Genomic DNA, 16,064 nt, shown 5'->3' with positions numbered 1-16,064 from the left:
ATTTAGTACTATTTGACTTGGGTCTCAAGATAGAGCTATTCCTGGAATGGACTTTACATGCTGAATTTTTCTTTTTTAATTACCCACACTCCTATCACATATGCTGAAGTGACTTTTTTTTTTTTTTTTTTCCTAGAGTCTCTCCAACAATTTGCTGAGATGAAGAGATTTATACAGGGTCTTTTCGGGTTAGGAATTTATAGGTTAACTCTTTCATGTACAAGTAATTATATAACTAGTTCATACTACTGAAAATATAGTCCCAGCAAATAATTCAAAATACAGAAAGAGTCAGGTGCACACAGATGTTCCTTGCAACATTATTTAGAATAAGAGGAGTATATAGCAATATGATGAAAATGTAAATTTATAGTGTTAAAAGAAAAAAGGAGGTTGCGAACCCAGGCATATAACTATGTAAAAATGCACGTGGAAAAAACTGAGAAAAATCCATACACCTATTGTATATAGTTGTGAAGACACACAATTTTGCAAGGATGACAAAATAATTAGGATCTTTAATTCTTCTCAACTCTTCTTGTATGTTGTTATGTTGAGTGATTAATCAGAAATGACTGCAATAAGGTCACTGTTTCAATGGATTAAAAAGGAGTAGCTCAATCTTTGTACTTAAAGTGGGACTAAAACGTCTCTCCTGGTTTGTTTATAAACTCCATTTAAATTGGACTTTGGGGGAAGTTCCCTTTTGGCCAAAAGTTCCCTTTTGGGTTAAGTGTAGTGGGTTAAGGATCTAGCACTGTGGTGTAGGCTGCAACTGTGGCATGGGTTCAATCCCCGGCCCAGGAACTTCCACATGCCACAGGTGCAGCCAAAAAAAGAAAAGAAAAGAAAAAGAAAGAAATGTAAATTGGACTTTTAGAAAGTCAGTTCCACTAACTCTCTGATTTATAAAAAGTGTCTGATGGCTTAATATAGGAGTTGAAATCACAAATGACTGTAAGATCCAGCAGGGAAGAGAGTCCATGATGCCTGACACCATCCAGAGAACTCGGGCCTGAATGCATAGATATTTCAAGGGAATTGGAGTTTATTGAGCGTCTCCTGATTTATGCATTTTGGCCACTTATCAAAATTCAAAAATAAAATAAGAGACATTTGTGGGCCAAACAGAACATGTCTACAAGCTGGATTCAGCCAGCTTGGCGGCCGGTTTGTGACCACTAGCATGAAGCCCATTTCTGAAGCTACAGCCAACGGCCTCCAAACCTCCCCCTGTTCCCCTGTTGACCCTTCATCGGTGACTCCTGCGCCACTTCTGGCTTTTGGATGAGGGTGATGGAGGATATTAGTCCTCAAACTATGAAGGCTTATGAATCTGTCCCTACTTGGAAGTACCTCTCTTGCCAGAACAGGAAAGGTGGTGACATTCTTCATATTAGTTTGTGTCTCACACTTACATTTAGTGTGGCTGAAAGGAATGGATTTGATGCTGTTCAAATGTGCCCCGTTCCATCCTTGAGACCTTCAATGGTTGTCATATGGTGCCAGCTGTGCCCAGGCTCTGTTTCCAGCTTGTCGTCCCTCAGATTTGAGTGCTCACTGTGTTTAGCACTGTTTATTCCAACACCACTACCCTGACAGCAAGATATAACCCCCTCTTCTGCTCTCTCTCCACCTCCCCTGTCTCCCCCTCCCCCTCATCCCTGGATGCTCCTTTGGCACCATGACCCACCACGGAGGGACCCTCCCGGCTTTTATGCCACCATCTGCTTCTGGTCTCTCATGAAGGGGTCCAGGCAACATTTACTTCTGGAAAACAACCCTTTTTCCTGCAGTGATCCCACTGGCTTTGCCACCCAGATCTTCCCCCACTGTTCTCTGGAATGTTTGACCCTAGCCTTGCAGCCCTGATGCTCCAGGGCTGACCATCATTCCCAGTCCCTGCTATACCATGGTCCACCCGGCCCCACAAGGTCAGTGCAATATCCCTGCTGCCCTGGGCCCCTGGCACACTGCACCAGCAAGATCGTCTAGGCATTTGTGCCTTGATCAATTAATACATTAGCCCATAAATAAACAAATGAGTTGAGGCTCCCCAAGTAGCCTGCTTGGCTTCTATCTAGAGAAGAGCTCCCTCCTTCCCCATCCAGGACATATTGTGGTTTCAAAGGCCTATTAGTTCTTGGTTTATTTGGGCACTGCAGATACTGCCAGATGTTTACTTTTAAGAGAATTACACTGCTCCTATGACTTGGAGAAGGGAAGGGGGAACTCGGGGCTGGGGGCGGGGTGGGCAAGGCCTTCACAGCCCAGTCACTGGGGGCTCCTTCCCTCTCCCCTCCAGATGTGGCCCAGCCCCCACCCCATTTTGCCAAGTCAGCAGATCCAGACTATTCCAAGCATGGAAGACCCTGCAGGCTCCAGAGCCCAGGCAGCAGCACACATGGCTCACCATGTGGGGCACACGTGTGTAACTCTGAGGTCATGCCTGGGCTCTACCAGCCCCCGTGGTGCTCTCAAGAGGGGCTCCTCACCACAGAGTCCCCTTCTCACTTTGGCTCCCCTTTGATACAGCTCTTCCTTTGACAAGACCAGAAGGCAGATTTGCCTTTTGAATGATCTGGACCATCTATAAATGACGCTTTGGGCAGTGACGGCTGTGGTCCAACCCCAAGACTACGCTGGGAACCCCACAAAGCCTGATCTATTTTGCAGCTACACCCTGTTGCCTGATCCCATCATGATTTGCAGAGCCCAGTAGGATTTGTGGGATCTTGTGCTTCCAAGGGAAGCTGAGGCTGATGGCAGAGGCCAGGACAAATATTGGTTCTTCTCATTAGGGTCTGAAGTCATCTGAAGACATGGCAGGCAATTACATACAGTCCATACCCCTTTGATGGATGGGTCCTGCCCCCACATTTCTTTGCCACCATCATCTCCACTAATGGACAAGGAAGGCTAGCCTTCTCATTGGTCCAGTCTGTCCTCCTTCTCCCTCTGCCTTCTTGGGCTCTATCTAAAGGCTGAAAATATCTTCTTTTTCTTTTTTCTTCCTGGTGCCCAGAAAGCAATATGGAAAAGCAGAAGCTCATAACCAGCCCGGCTGGAGGAGCCTTGCAGAGAAGAGACCCTAGGATAGAGCCACACATACTTATTTGAAACTTATGATGTGACATCATACAAGTCAGATTATAACTGAGTAGGCTATGGCCCATGAACTGGATTTGCTTAAGACTTCCTAGGAACTCAGAGTTCCCATCATGGCTTAGTGGTTAACAAACCCGACTAGGATCCATGAGGATGTGGGTTCGATCCTTACATCCAGCATTGTCGTGAGCTGTTGTGTAGGTTGCAGACGCGGCTTGGATCCAGCATTGCTATGGCTGTGGCATAGGTCAGCAGCTACAGCTCTGATTTGACCCCTAGCCTAGGAACATCCATATGCCGCAGGTGTGGCACCAAAGACAAAAGACAAAAAAAAAAAAAAAAAAAAGGTTTCCTAGGAACTCTACCCCTCCCCTATCTGAGCCATTTACCTCAAACTCAACAATGACTACCCTGATAACTTTCATAAGAACTTGTTTTCCCAAGAATAGGAAGCAGAAATCAAAAAATGTTGTCTCGATATGAAACTGTGAACTTACCCAGTTCATGCCTTTATCCAGCCCCCTCCACCTCTATCCTTTGCCTTCTCCATTCCCTGGGGGGCGGGGGAGAGAGAAAAAAACATAGTATATAATTATTCAGTTGGAAACGGAAATACTCCAAATCTGGTGCTCATCCTTCCTTTCCCTCTCTCATAGTTAACACCTGAGCAGGGCTAAAGCAGGATGATCTTCGCCACCGCCTCCTCCGGGAAGCCCTTTAAAGACTCTTGCTACCCCCAGGGCCTGCTTTCCTTTCCCACTTGTTCTCATAGAGTCTCTGGCCCTTCTGAGACAGCAGACCCATCAACATAGGACTTCTATGTACACATGAGTATTCCATTGTCCAGCTTTGTTTAACAACGTTACTACCCGGTGACTCTCCTCTCCCTGAAAACTTTACGGAGCCAAGGGGAGGGACACAAGGAAGAAGGGCCTGGGGACACACAGGGAGGAATGGGGGATGTATGGTTCTGGTGGCCCACTCCTGAAAGTGACTAGGAGTGTGTTTATTCCAGCGTTTTCTCAGAAAAGGAGCAGGAAATATCTAAAAACTAAGAAGTGCCGGAGTTCCCGCAGTGGCTCAGTGGTTAACGAATCTAAGAACCACGAGGTTTCGGGTTTGATCCCTGGCCTTGCTCAGTGGGTTAGGGATCCGGCATTGCCGTGAGCTATGGTGTAGGTCACAGACGTGGCTTGGATCTGGTGTTGCTATGGCTGTGGTGTAGGCTGGGAGCTGTAGCTCTGATTGGACCCCTAGCCTGGGAAGCTCCATATGCTGCGGGTGCAGCCCTAGAGAAGACAAAAAAACAAAAAAAGTAAAAACTAAGAAGTGTGGCCTTAGCCTCCACCCATCCCCTGTGGGTCCCTTGATCTCAGACCAGGGACAGAGAGTTGGTGACAATAGAGAATGCTGCTGGGACATTTGGGTAGAGTTCATGGGCCACCAAGGAGGCACTTCTGGTCTAGTGGTTATGAACTTGACCTTTAAAGTCAAGCACACTGGTTCTGAATCCTAGCTCCATAAATGATGCCCTGTGGGATCTTACACAGATTCATTTATTTCATTTAGTATTGGTTTCTTCCTCTGTGAAAAGGGGATATAATAGTATTCACCTCCTAGAGTAGTTGTGAGGTATACATATAGTAATGTTGGTAAGTCATTGAGCCTGCTGTATTATAAAATATTATTATTATCTTTTACACTATTATTGTCCTGATTCTCTCCAAGAGGTCCTGAGGAAAGATCACCACCTCTCTGGGGGTCAGTGTGGCCAGGCCCATCCAGCCTCCCCAGCTGCATTTTCAGCCAGATGTGGCTCTGTATGTAGGGCAGACGAAACAGGCTTGGAGGACCGGGACCAGACTGGACCACCCATCAGGCTGGGGAAGGTGCTGGCAGGACGGCCTCAACTGCAGCTGCTGGGCCGCCATCCAGGGTGACAGGCAGAAGGCAGTGCTCGAGGGTGTGGAAAGAGACAACAGGTGGCAGCTGGGCAGCAGTCGGCAGCTGGGGAGGCAAGTGGTGGGTCTTCTAGCATTTGGTAGCAGGGTGTTTCTACCAGCAGGTGGACCGCAGCGATGGGTAATTCCAGAGGGGTGTTCTGAAATCCAAGTGGGCAGGCGGCATCAAGAAAGTCTGTCAGCAGATCCCAGCACCCACCAAAGGCTACATCTGGTGGGGAGAGCCCAGGGAGAGCAAAGCAGGGCCCCAGGCCTAGGACAGATGAGTAACCAAGACAAGGCTGCAGGCCCAGGACCCTGGAAGAAGTAGCGTGGCCAGAACACAGCCTCTAACCAATTCACAGGACAAGAGAAGGTCTGCATGGGCTGACAGTGGAGCAGACCCTGACCTGGTCCAGCCTGACCCCTGATCCTTGGCCCAAGCCAGGGCAATGGGGGCAGACCTGAGACTGCCATTCCCCACAATGCAGAGAGGGAAGCTGGTGGTCATTTCAGGGTAACTCAGATTTCTCTTTTACATACACACACACACACACACACACACACACACACATTCTCTCCATTCCAGTTTTTCTGGTTCTTGCCCTTTTGACTATTTCATCTCCCCCAGATCTTACTTGCTGATAAAGAAGAACCAAAATATGTAGGGTCAATTTTTTTTAATGAAAAGTCCAGTCCATCAGGGCCTAACAGCTCCCCTGACAGTCACATGGCAAATGACTTGTCACCAGGCGCCTGCTCTGACCACAACTGAAAGGAACATGCCTCAGTGGTGAACAGGCGCTGGACCCCAATCAAGAAAGGATGGCAAGAGGCCCCATGGCCCCTGAATTGGGTTTGGCTCTCACCTGTCTCTTCTTTAGGCTCAGTTAACAACTCCTCCATTAACTCTGCTCCAGACCCATGTCTTGCCAATGACCCTGAAGACTTTTCTTGAAGACCAGGCAACCTTACGGATCAGGTTCATCTATGCTAGACCCACACTCTTACAGACATGGAAACCTAACCCAGATGCATCTGTGAAGGCCATTAGCCTCACACTTTCACATCTACCTTAGCCCCTAAGCCATATGTACACACACACACATTTATACTCTTTCTCAACCCATGCATATTCTTTTTTTTTTTTTTTTTTTTTTTTGCTTTTTAGGGCCACTCCTTTGGCATATGGAAGTTCCCAGGCTAGGGGTCAAGTCGGAGCTACAGCTACTGCCCTATGCCACAGGCACAGCAATGCCAGATTCAAGCAGCATCTGTGACCTACACCAGAGCTCATGGCAAGGCAGGATCCATAACCCACTGAGTGAGGCCAGGGATGGAACCTGTGTCCTCATGGATACTAATTGGGTTTGTTACCGCTGAGTCACAACGGGAACTCCCGCATATTCTGAATCACTGGCTTTCAGAGTGTAAGGGCACAGCAATGGGAGTGGCCCCATATCAGGGGACCGACCACATAAGGACAGTCGTAGAGCACCCACACCCTCAGCCTCAAGGCATTCAGCCACACTGTTCCTTCACCTGTCCTGGCCGGGTGTCTTCCTGCTCAGCAAGATGGTCTAGGAGCTAGTAACCTGGACCTGGTAGGAACAGGCCCAGGTGCCTTCTCCATTTGCTCTCAGCTGTAGAGTTTGGTTACTGTGTGTTTAACATTCTGGTCCATCTAGAGCTGAGCTCTCCAGACTCCATCTAGAGCCAGCGTCCAGGACTCCAGGGCTTCCTGGCTACATAAAATGCAGATGACCAGTGATGTCAGTCAGAAGAAGCTGGATAGACAGAAGAGGTTACACAGGTGATGAAAGAGCTAAGACGCTACACAGGGATGCTCAGCCAATCCAGACCTGCGTGACACCAGGGAGCCCCTTCTGCCCCAGGGCTGGAGGGAGGCTGGAAAGAGAGAAAGTGAGGTCACCAGAGTCTAAAGCCAGGGCTGGCCAGTGGGAATGGCAACCACAAAGAGTCATCTGATACAAGCTGGAGCCGTAACAAGATCCAGCTTCTGTCAAAGACACCTCAGGAAGCAAAGAGAAAGAAATACCCTAACATTTCCCCCACCCCATCACTTTCTAACCTGCTGCCAGGCATCCACTGGGCAAGCTCACCTGGAAACCAAAGGGGCAAAGAGCCTGGGAAGTATAATTGCTGCAGAGCAGCCCATGAAGGTCAAGCAACCAGTCTGAGGGCAAACAGGCAATAGACCACTGGCTAAGACCAGTAGCCCTGGATGGGCCAGTGTCCAGTGTCTCTATTTTAGAGAAGTGCTAGCTCCCCAGGAAGCAGCCTCCTCCATAATCCTCTTGGCCACACAAGATGGAAATGGGTCAGCTATCTTGATGCCTTGCTCATGTGCACTTCCAGAAGGTTTTGTTTTATTTTGTTTTTCATTTTTGGCCACACCACAGCATACAGAGTTCCTGGGCCAGGGATCAGATCCAAGTCATAGTCACCACCTAAGCTGCAGCTGCAGCAACGCCAGATTCTTAACCCACTGTGCCGGGCCAAGGATTGAACCTGCGTCCTCATAGATGCCAGATTCATTTCCACTGAGCCATGACAGGAATTCCCCACAGCCTCATTTCTGATCAGATGTTGTCATTTGCTAGGTATAGCATTTCAGTGTTCCTTGTGTCCTCCGATGGCCTACAAGTTCTCCACGGGCAGGAGTTCCAACCACAGGGCAGAGTCAGCCCAGGCCACCCCTTACCATGCTGCACACACCCTTTACAATGGGGGTCCTATGCAGGACCTTCCCCCTGATTACAAAGGTGCAGTGCAAAGTGAAAATACAGAGCTCCTTGTTAAACGTTATTAGAAATTTCAAGATGATCGTAACAGTGCATTGAACCAAGCAAGGGAGCCTTCTAAGTGTGGGACCCCATGCCCTGGTCCTATGTGGTGGGAGTGGCAGCTGGCCCCCAAAGATGCCATCATCAACTCCTCTCCCCTCAACCCACATCCACTTCCACATCGGGAGGTGGAGTCCAGGTCCCTTCCCTTGAGAGGACTTGACCGACAGAACTCAATGGAAATAACTCTTGTAATTCCATGTCATAGGCCTTGCGAGGTCTTCCTGACCCTCTTGAATACTTGCTCTTAGGATTCTCCTTCTCAAACCCAGCCATCATGTTGGGAGAAACCCAAGCCACACAGAGAAACTATGTGTAAATCAACAACCCTCAGCTAAGCCCCCAAGCAGACAGGCAGGGTCAACCTCCAGTCATGTGAGGGACATCAGATTGAAAACATAAGGGAAACCCCAAGCCAGAACCACCCAGCTGAGCCTGGTCAACCTATAGCACCATGAAAAACAGGTGTAAATCATTTCCTTAAACTGCTAAGTTTTGGAGTTCCCATTGTGGTGAAGCAGGTTAAGGATCCAGCCTTGTCTCTGCAGTGACTTGGGTCATTGCTAAGTCTCAGGTTCGATCCCTGGCTTGGCACTGTAGGAAGAATCCAGTGTTACTGCAGCTGTGGCATAGGCCACAGATGTGGCTGGGGTTCAATCCTTGGCCTGAGAACTTCCAGAGCCCTCAGGTGTGGCAAAAAAAAAAAAAAAAAAAAAAAAGACTGCGGTACTACAAAAAAGATTATGGTACTACAATAGATAACTGGAATGTGTTCCAAGGGGTGGCATTCACTTGGAATAAAAGGTGAATGTCCTGGCTTGTGTATCTTGACTCAGCTGAGCACATAGTAGGAGCTCAAGAGAGGCTGAGCACTGTTCACTGTTGGCACCAGACATGTGGACCCCCCTGACCCAGGATGTGACGCTCCCCCCAACCCCTGCGGATGTCCTTTGTGATGTAACATTTGCCATCTGGTTTCAACCTGACATCTCGCTGGCTGAAGAGGATGCGGATACTGCTGTCTCCAGAGATTCATGGCCACTTCCTCCCGGCCCATTCCGACCCTTCCCATCTCAGGAAATGAAAAGCAATTTCTCCCCAGGGCCTGTTTACCCCTAGCAACATAACAGGGTTTCAAAAACCAATCTCACAGCCAGTTCCAATATCTGTCTTCACTCTAATAATAATACAGGTGCTGCACCTGCCCCCGGATTCCGTTTTCTGCTCTTGTGTTTGTTCATTTGGTTCTCCAGGATCTTCAAACATCTGATTAAATTTCATGCTTCAAATGAAAAGTTCTGAAGATGGAAGATTATCAGACTTTGTAACTTTCCTCAGCCCTCCTCCCTGCTCAGGGGATTTTTGCAACCCTTCTTCTCTTCCTCCTCACCCTCGGCCTCCCAGAAGTGCCCCTGTGCCCTGGGAGTTCCTCTTCCAGCTGCCAGTCACACTGTCCTGTCCTGGAGCCCCCGACATTGGCAGCAGCTAGAGGAGGACATCAACTCAGCTTGCAGCCCGAGGCTGACAAAAGGTGTGGTTTGGCCGAGGAGGGGACTCTGTCTATGTCAACTGGACAAAGAGGGATCTGAGATCCCGGCTACCATGACACTCCCTCCCTCCGGTTGCTATGACCACACATGTCCCTGCTTTTCATAACACCAAAACTCTCCCAAAACTCACCCCTCCTTGAAATGGGCAGATGGCACAGGCCAAAGCAAGTCACCACAGACCCAAGCACTGAGGCTGGGATGTGCAACCACCGGGGTGGGAGTGGGGATGAGGAGTGGGGTTCCCCAAGCCTGAGTGTCCCACCTGCTCACAACTGCCCCCCTGCCCCTCCGGGAAAACAAAAGCACGTGATGGAACCCAGGCTATGCTTCATCTGCACAGCCTGACCCTCGTTTTTTGCTCTGCGAACACAAATCGCCACTTCAGAGATCTGGGTTGCAAGCTTGTGCCCATTTATTGCATTACCTGCAAGCAGCACGTTGGGTTACCAGGTGGGCACTGGTCTCAAGGCCAACAACGCCGAAGCAGCAGGAGACAGTTTGGAGGTAATAACTAAGTTCTGCGCTCCTAGGAGCTCCCTCTGTCCTCCCATCCCCCTCACTCACATTCAAGCAGCCAGGCTGCCTCAAGGGAAGGATGTGATAGGGAGAAAAAGGAAAATACAAGCTTTGATGTCTGGGCAAGATTAAAATATTTAGAAGAAACATCTTGAGTAAGAGCAGGGTTTCTCTCCACCCTTCCTCTATGCCCCCGAAGATAAACAGTAAAGATTCCTCTGAAATGGTGTTGGGGAAAAGAGACGGGGGGAAGGTGATGAGAATAGAGGGGCTGGGGGGGCCTGACCTGCAGAGCCCACACAGATGGGAGGAAGAACGTGCTGGAAAAGGGCCTCTGTGAAGGTCACTGTGGCACCCAGAACCAGCACCCAGGGGCCCCAGGCTGTCTTTCCGATGGCTCCCTGGTGGCTCTTCCTTCTACAGCAGTGGAAAGCCATATGCAGCTCTCTTTCCACACAAGCACCCCACCTCCAGCACCCGGATCCCTGAATCCTCAAGAAAAGGAAGTTGGATCCCCCCCACCACCCGACATCACGCCCCCACACACACCTGCTGAGAATGAGCTCAAAACCGCCCTCACCCAAAAGCTGGAAGAGAATTAAACCTCCCCTGGTCACAACGCAGGTTGAGCAGGCTGAGAGCGTGCTCAGTAGCAGGCACCTAAGGAAGGCTTTTCACATCTAATCTTAGTGCTGGAACGTCCTCCATTCACCCTTAAAAGCAGGACCCAGACTGAGCCTCTCTCTAAGGCATTTGGGACAGCACTGCTCAACCGCACGGCGCAGTTACTCTTTCCTCTGCATCATGTGCGTCACCTGGTCTCCTTTCCATCATTCTGCTGTTACACTGCGATGTAATTATCTACAGCCAGGTCTCATCTGTTATTGGACTGGAACGCTTTGGGATCAGGGCCCAAGTTTTACTCACGTTTGCACGCCCTGTAATTGGCACATTATGGGACCAAACTAATGGTTCCATTGAATTGTCCACCCAATTCTCTCTTTAACATCAAAGTCAGGATTCCTCATTAAAGCAGCTCCAGAGCAAAGGAGATAGTCCTATAAAGCAAGAATTAAGGAAAACCCGATTTGGGCAATTCTCATCAGATCTCACCTGTTCCTAATCATTGCCCAATTTTTGCTACAGAGGTTGTTCTGAAGTTTTCACCTTGATTCTTCTTCTCACTCTCCTCGAGCCCCTTACCCCTGGGCCCCTCATTCTGCACTTGGGCCAGGCTCTCACCTCTTAATTTATTGACAAGAATAAGAATATATGATATGAACTTCCTCAAATTCTCATCACCTTTCTGAAATGACCGGCAGAAGATGTGGGAGCATGGGAAGCCTCATATGTTGCGTAGGTGAGATTGATAAAATCGTACTGGAGGGCAATGGGGTGATGTGAGTCAAAATGTTTAATGTGCAGAAGCTTTGTCCTAGCCCTTCACCTTCTAAAAGTTTGTTCTGAAGAAAGAATTGGACATGTGCACCAAGAAATCCAGAGATGATCTTTGCAGGGTTGTTTATAAAACACAGTCTCCTAGCCTGGTTTTGGTGCCATCTTTGCTGTCTGGGATTTGGCTGCTTGTTTTTCAATTTCTCTTTCTTCTCCCTCTTTCTCTAACATCTCAAAAGTCCCCACATCCCACCCTAAAACCTCCTTCATGTCTCCTACACCATCCAATTTCTTCAGCCTAGCTCAGACCCTCCATGAACCACCTGGAGACTATCAAATTGGCCTCCTGGAAGAGTATCCTTGTGAAGGGCAAGCAAAATAGTGAAAGACCCTGCAGGGAAGAGGAGAGAGCAGCTTATGGTGGGCTTGCTGGCTCCTGGCCCCTGGGGCTCCCTGACTCCCACTCTGGCTGTGCTGCTCTGCCTAGGCATGGGCAAAATCCTTTGTTCCTGGGTTTATCTGAAACAGATTAGAATTTTTCAAAAGGGACTTTGTTTTTAAGGAAAGGGAGATAAATTCTGACATATGAAACATTTTAGAAATGAGTTTGTGTGTTTCCAGCTTAAAATAATGACTACCTGGCAAGATATCTCTCCCCTGGAAAAGCTCGCTGAAGTCCCAAGCCCCAACTCCCTGTCCTTCAGTTCCTCTTCTCTTTGCCATTGGGATGACTGAGCCCACAAGCTTGACCTTGGATGAATAACAGAAAGCCCATCTTTCTCTCTAGTTGTCGTCGCCAAGAGCATTGCATTTTATAGTAAGCTGTTTTTCGATTTTTTGCTTTTTTGCTTTTTAGGGCTGCACTCACGGCATATGGAGGTTCCCAGGCTAGGGGTAGAATCAGAGCTGCCCCTGCCGTCCTACGCCACAGCCACAGCAATGCCAGATCCAAGTCTCATCTGTGACCAACACCACAGCTCACGGCAACACCAAATCCTTAACCCACTGAGCGGGGCCAAGGATGGAACCTTTATCCTCACAGATACTAGTCGGGTTTGTTTCCACTGAGCCATAACAGGAACTGTCTAAACTTTTATTTTTGAAAATGTGACCCCCGAACATGTTTAAAATGTTTTTCAAAAATACCAAAATATATACAGTGAAAAAACTTGCCCCCTTTCATCCCTAACCTAAAGGATCATCCAGCTCCTTCCGCCAGAGGCAGACCCTGTTCCCCAGGCTGCGGGCGTGGAGAAGTGTAGGCGGAGCACACTCTATGCCCTGTTCTCCTCCTTGCCTTTCTCGTTCACTTTTCTTAGAGATTATTCCATGACAGCCGCACAGTCGGCCTCACTCCTCCTATCAGCTCTATGGAGAGACAATAATACAGACATAGAGTCACCTCTTGATGGATATTTAGCTTGTTTCCCATCCTTGGAAACTGAAAACCTGCAACGATCAACATCTCTGTAGATTTCCCTTTGTACATCTATCAGTTAGGAAAATGCTAGAAAAGGAATTTCCAGAGCAAAGCAAATGTGTATTTACAGTGGGGATAGATATTCCCAAGTTGCCTCCAAAATGGTTCTTCCAGTTTGCACTTCTACCGGCCATACACGAGAGTATTGGTCTCCTCCCAGTTATGCCAATCATCCACCAAACTTTTTTTTATCTTTGCCAATCTTATAAAAATGCTGTTTTGGGGAATTCCTGTTGTGGCTCAGTGGGTTAAGAACCCGACAAAGTGTCTGTGAGGAAGCCAGTTTGATCCCTGGCCTCATTCAGTGGGTTAAGGATCTGGCACTGCTGTGAACTGTGGTGTAGGTCACAGACGGGGCTCAGATCCTGTGTTGCTGTGGCTCTGGCGTAGGTCAGCAGCTTGCAGCTCTGATTCGACCCCTAGCCAGGGAACTTCCATATACCGTGGGTGTGGCCCTAAAAAGCAAAAAAAAAAAGGGGGGGAGTCTTTTAGAATAGGTGACATTGAACAAGCAGTGTGGCAGAATGCTTGAGAGGACAAACTATGGTCCTTGGTTGCTTGGGTAACTTTGGGTAATTTATTTAAGCTCTCTCTGTTTTGGGTTCCTCATCAGTAACATGGGTATCAATACAATGCATTCCTCATACAGTTATTGTGAAAATTAAGTGTGTAAATAAACACAAAGCTCTATGCAAGTGTTAACTTACTATATTCTCCTATGTTTGATGACTATTGTATTTTTTCCTATGAACTGTCTATGCACACCTTTTGCCCATTTTTCCATTGTTTGTTATTTTTTCTCTCTGAAATATAAAAGCTCTTGATTTTTTAATTTTATTGAAGTATAGTTGATTTACAGTATTGTGTTAATTTCTACTGCACAACAAAGTGACTGAGTTATATGTATAAATATATTCTTTTTCATATTCTTTTCCATGTGGTTTATCACAGGTTATTGAATATGATTCCCCATGCTATACAAGGGCCTTCTTGTTCATCCATCCTATATATAATAATTTGCCTCTGCTAATCCCAAACTCCCAGAAGGGTTCTTTCTCTCTCTCTCTAAATTAACCTCTGTCACTTGCGTAGCAAATATTTTTCCCTGTCCTTGTCTTTTGACTCTACTTATATATGTTCAAATGTAAAAATGTTAAAGTGTTATGTAGTTAAATATATCAACCTTTCCTTTAATGACTTTTGGGCTGTAAGCTAAACAGCAGAAACCTCGCCCTTCTTGAAGTATGAATGAACAGAAACTCAAGCTACTCCCTGCTTTTCACTCCCTGCCCTTCCTCCCCTCACTGTCTCCCTGTCCCATGAATGAGTCAAGGTCATCTCCTCATACATCCTCAGTGGCTTGCCCACGTTCATCTTCTCTCTGGTCCCACCAGAAGTAACCCCAGTCAGGGCACTTCCCCGCTCAAGAGCTTCCAATATCCCCATCGCCTGCTGAAGCAAGAACAAGCTTCTCCTTGGAGGCATCTGCTGAGATGACACCAACTTACTTTGCCGGCCAGTCATTCCCCTAAGTGTGTCCTATCATCCGGCCCAATCCACTCCCCAGGGTCCCCTCGTCTTTCCCTTCTCCCTGATTTCCATCACGCTGCTTCATCTACCTGGAAAGCCTTCTGCCCATCTCTGCTCCACCCAAACTCTCCTCATCTTTCAAGACTCGTTCCACCCAAACTCTCCTCATCTTTCAAGACTCGTTCCAAACACCACTTCTCTGTGAGGCCTCGACTGGTCCCCGCCAGCTGAGCTCTGCTTCCCTTGCACACTCAAGGCGCTTTGTTCTTTTCCCAAGACGTGCATCTGAAGCCGTCTTAATAAACCAAGAACTCTGGGGAAAATGGGAGCTGCATCTCCTTCACCTCTGCATCTGGCACCGTTCCTTAACTTCTTATTGAAATAAATTGCAGACACAAGGGAGTTCCCACTGTGGTGGAACTGGATCTGGATTGCTGCAGCAGTGGCATAGGTCCTAGGTGAGTCTCAGATTCTATCCCTGGCCATGAATGAGGCAAAAAATAAATAAATAAAAATTTAGACACAAGTAATCAGATTGATGGGGTGAGGGCGGCAGATTCCGAGGCAGTTACTGTTCTCTGGCTAAACCATGACATGCAGGCAGCTGGTCTGGAGACGCAGGCGCTGCCATTTCCCCACTCAGCCTCCCCAGCTATGTCAGATGGTGGTCCTGGGGCCCCAACCGCCTTCTTCCATTTGGAAGTAGCCGAATACCAACCCTTAAGCAAAAAAAAAAAAAAGGACTTGCTGAGGGGGGGAGGAGTAGCTCTCTCCTCCTCTCTCCAGCCCTCAGCCTCACTTCCAGTATGTTAGCTCCATGGTCACACCAAGACCATGAAACCCCCCTTGGAGACACGACAGCAGCAACACCTGAGTGGTCAGTGGTAGCCCCACATCATCTCAAATTCAAGTCCAGAGAGAAAGGGCATCTGCTTCCTACCCAGCAGCCCCAGCCAAGGTCTCATCGCCCTTTTCTGCCTCTTAAGGGGTTAGATGAGCACCCGTGAGCCCATCACGGTGACCACAGAAAAGCATTTGGTAGGGCCTGAGCACATATCCGCTCTCAGAGCCAAAGACGGGGCAGAGTCAATGAGCACTCAGGCACAGCGTACAGCCTAAAAGAGTCCCACAGATGGAAATTGACATACAGTGACCGAAAGAAGGAAGAATGGATGCTGCTGACCAAACCACCAAATAATCACTGCACAGAATGCAGAAGAGTGCTGCCCTCCTGGAAGAGGGGGATGGGTCTGAAGTCCCAATCTTGTGTGATTTCTCTCCTGCCTGCCACTCTCCCTTGCCCTGGAGGCAACAGTTCTAGCTTCCAAACACAACACGGTCCCCCAAGGTTTGTGGCTGAGCCGCAGGACCAGTGTGAACAGATCCTAACCAAACCCCAGACCAGGCGATGGCTGGCGTGGTCCAGCCGGCTCCAAGTTATTAGAACCAGGAGTCCCAGCCCCAGTCCCAAGAGTTGTAGGATTGTTTATCTTTGTTGGGGAAAAACTGCAGCCAGAGCCATAAATCACTGCCCAGCTGGATGGCTTCGCTGAAATGTTTGTTTAAACAATGAAATCTCCCAACGGACTGAAAATATAGGATGGATCACCCTGTCCTTCTCGGGCCTAGTCATGCAGGCTGGAGCCTGGGGCCTGTGAGAGGGACTCCAAATTGGCTC

Source organism: Phacochoerus africanus, chromosome 5, assembly GCF_016906955.1.
Source record: "Phacochoerus africanus isolate WHEZ1 chromosome 5, ROS_Pafr_v1, whole genome shotgun sequence".
Classification (NCBI taxonomy): domain Eukaryota; kingdom Metazoa; phylum Chordata; class Mammalia; order Artiodactyla; family Suidae; genus Phacochoerus; species Phacochoerus africanus.
Note: the sequence above shows the minus strand (reverse complement) of the source record.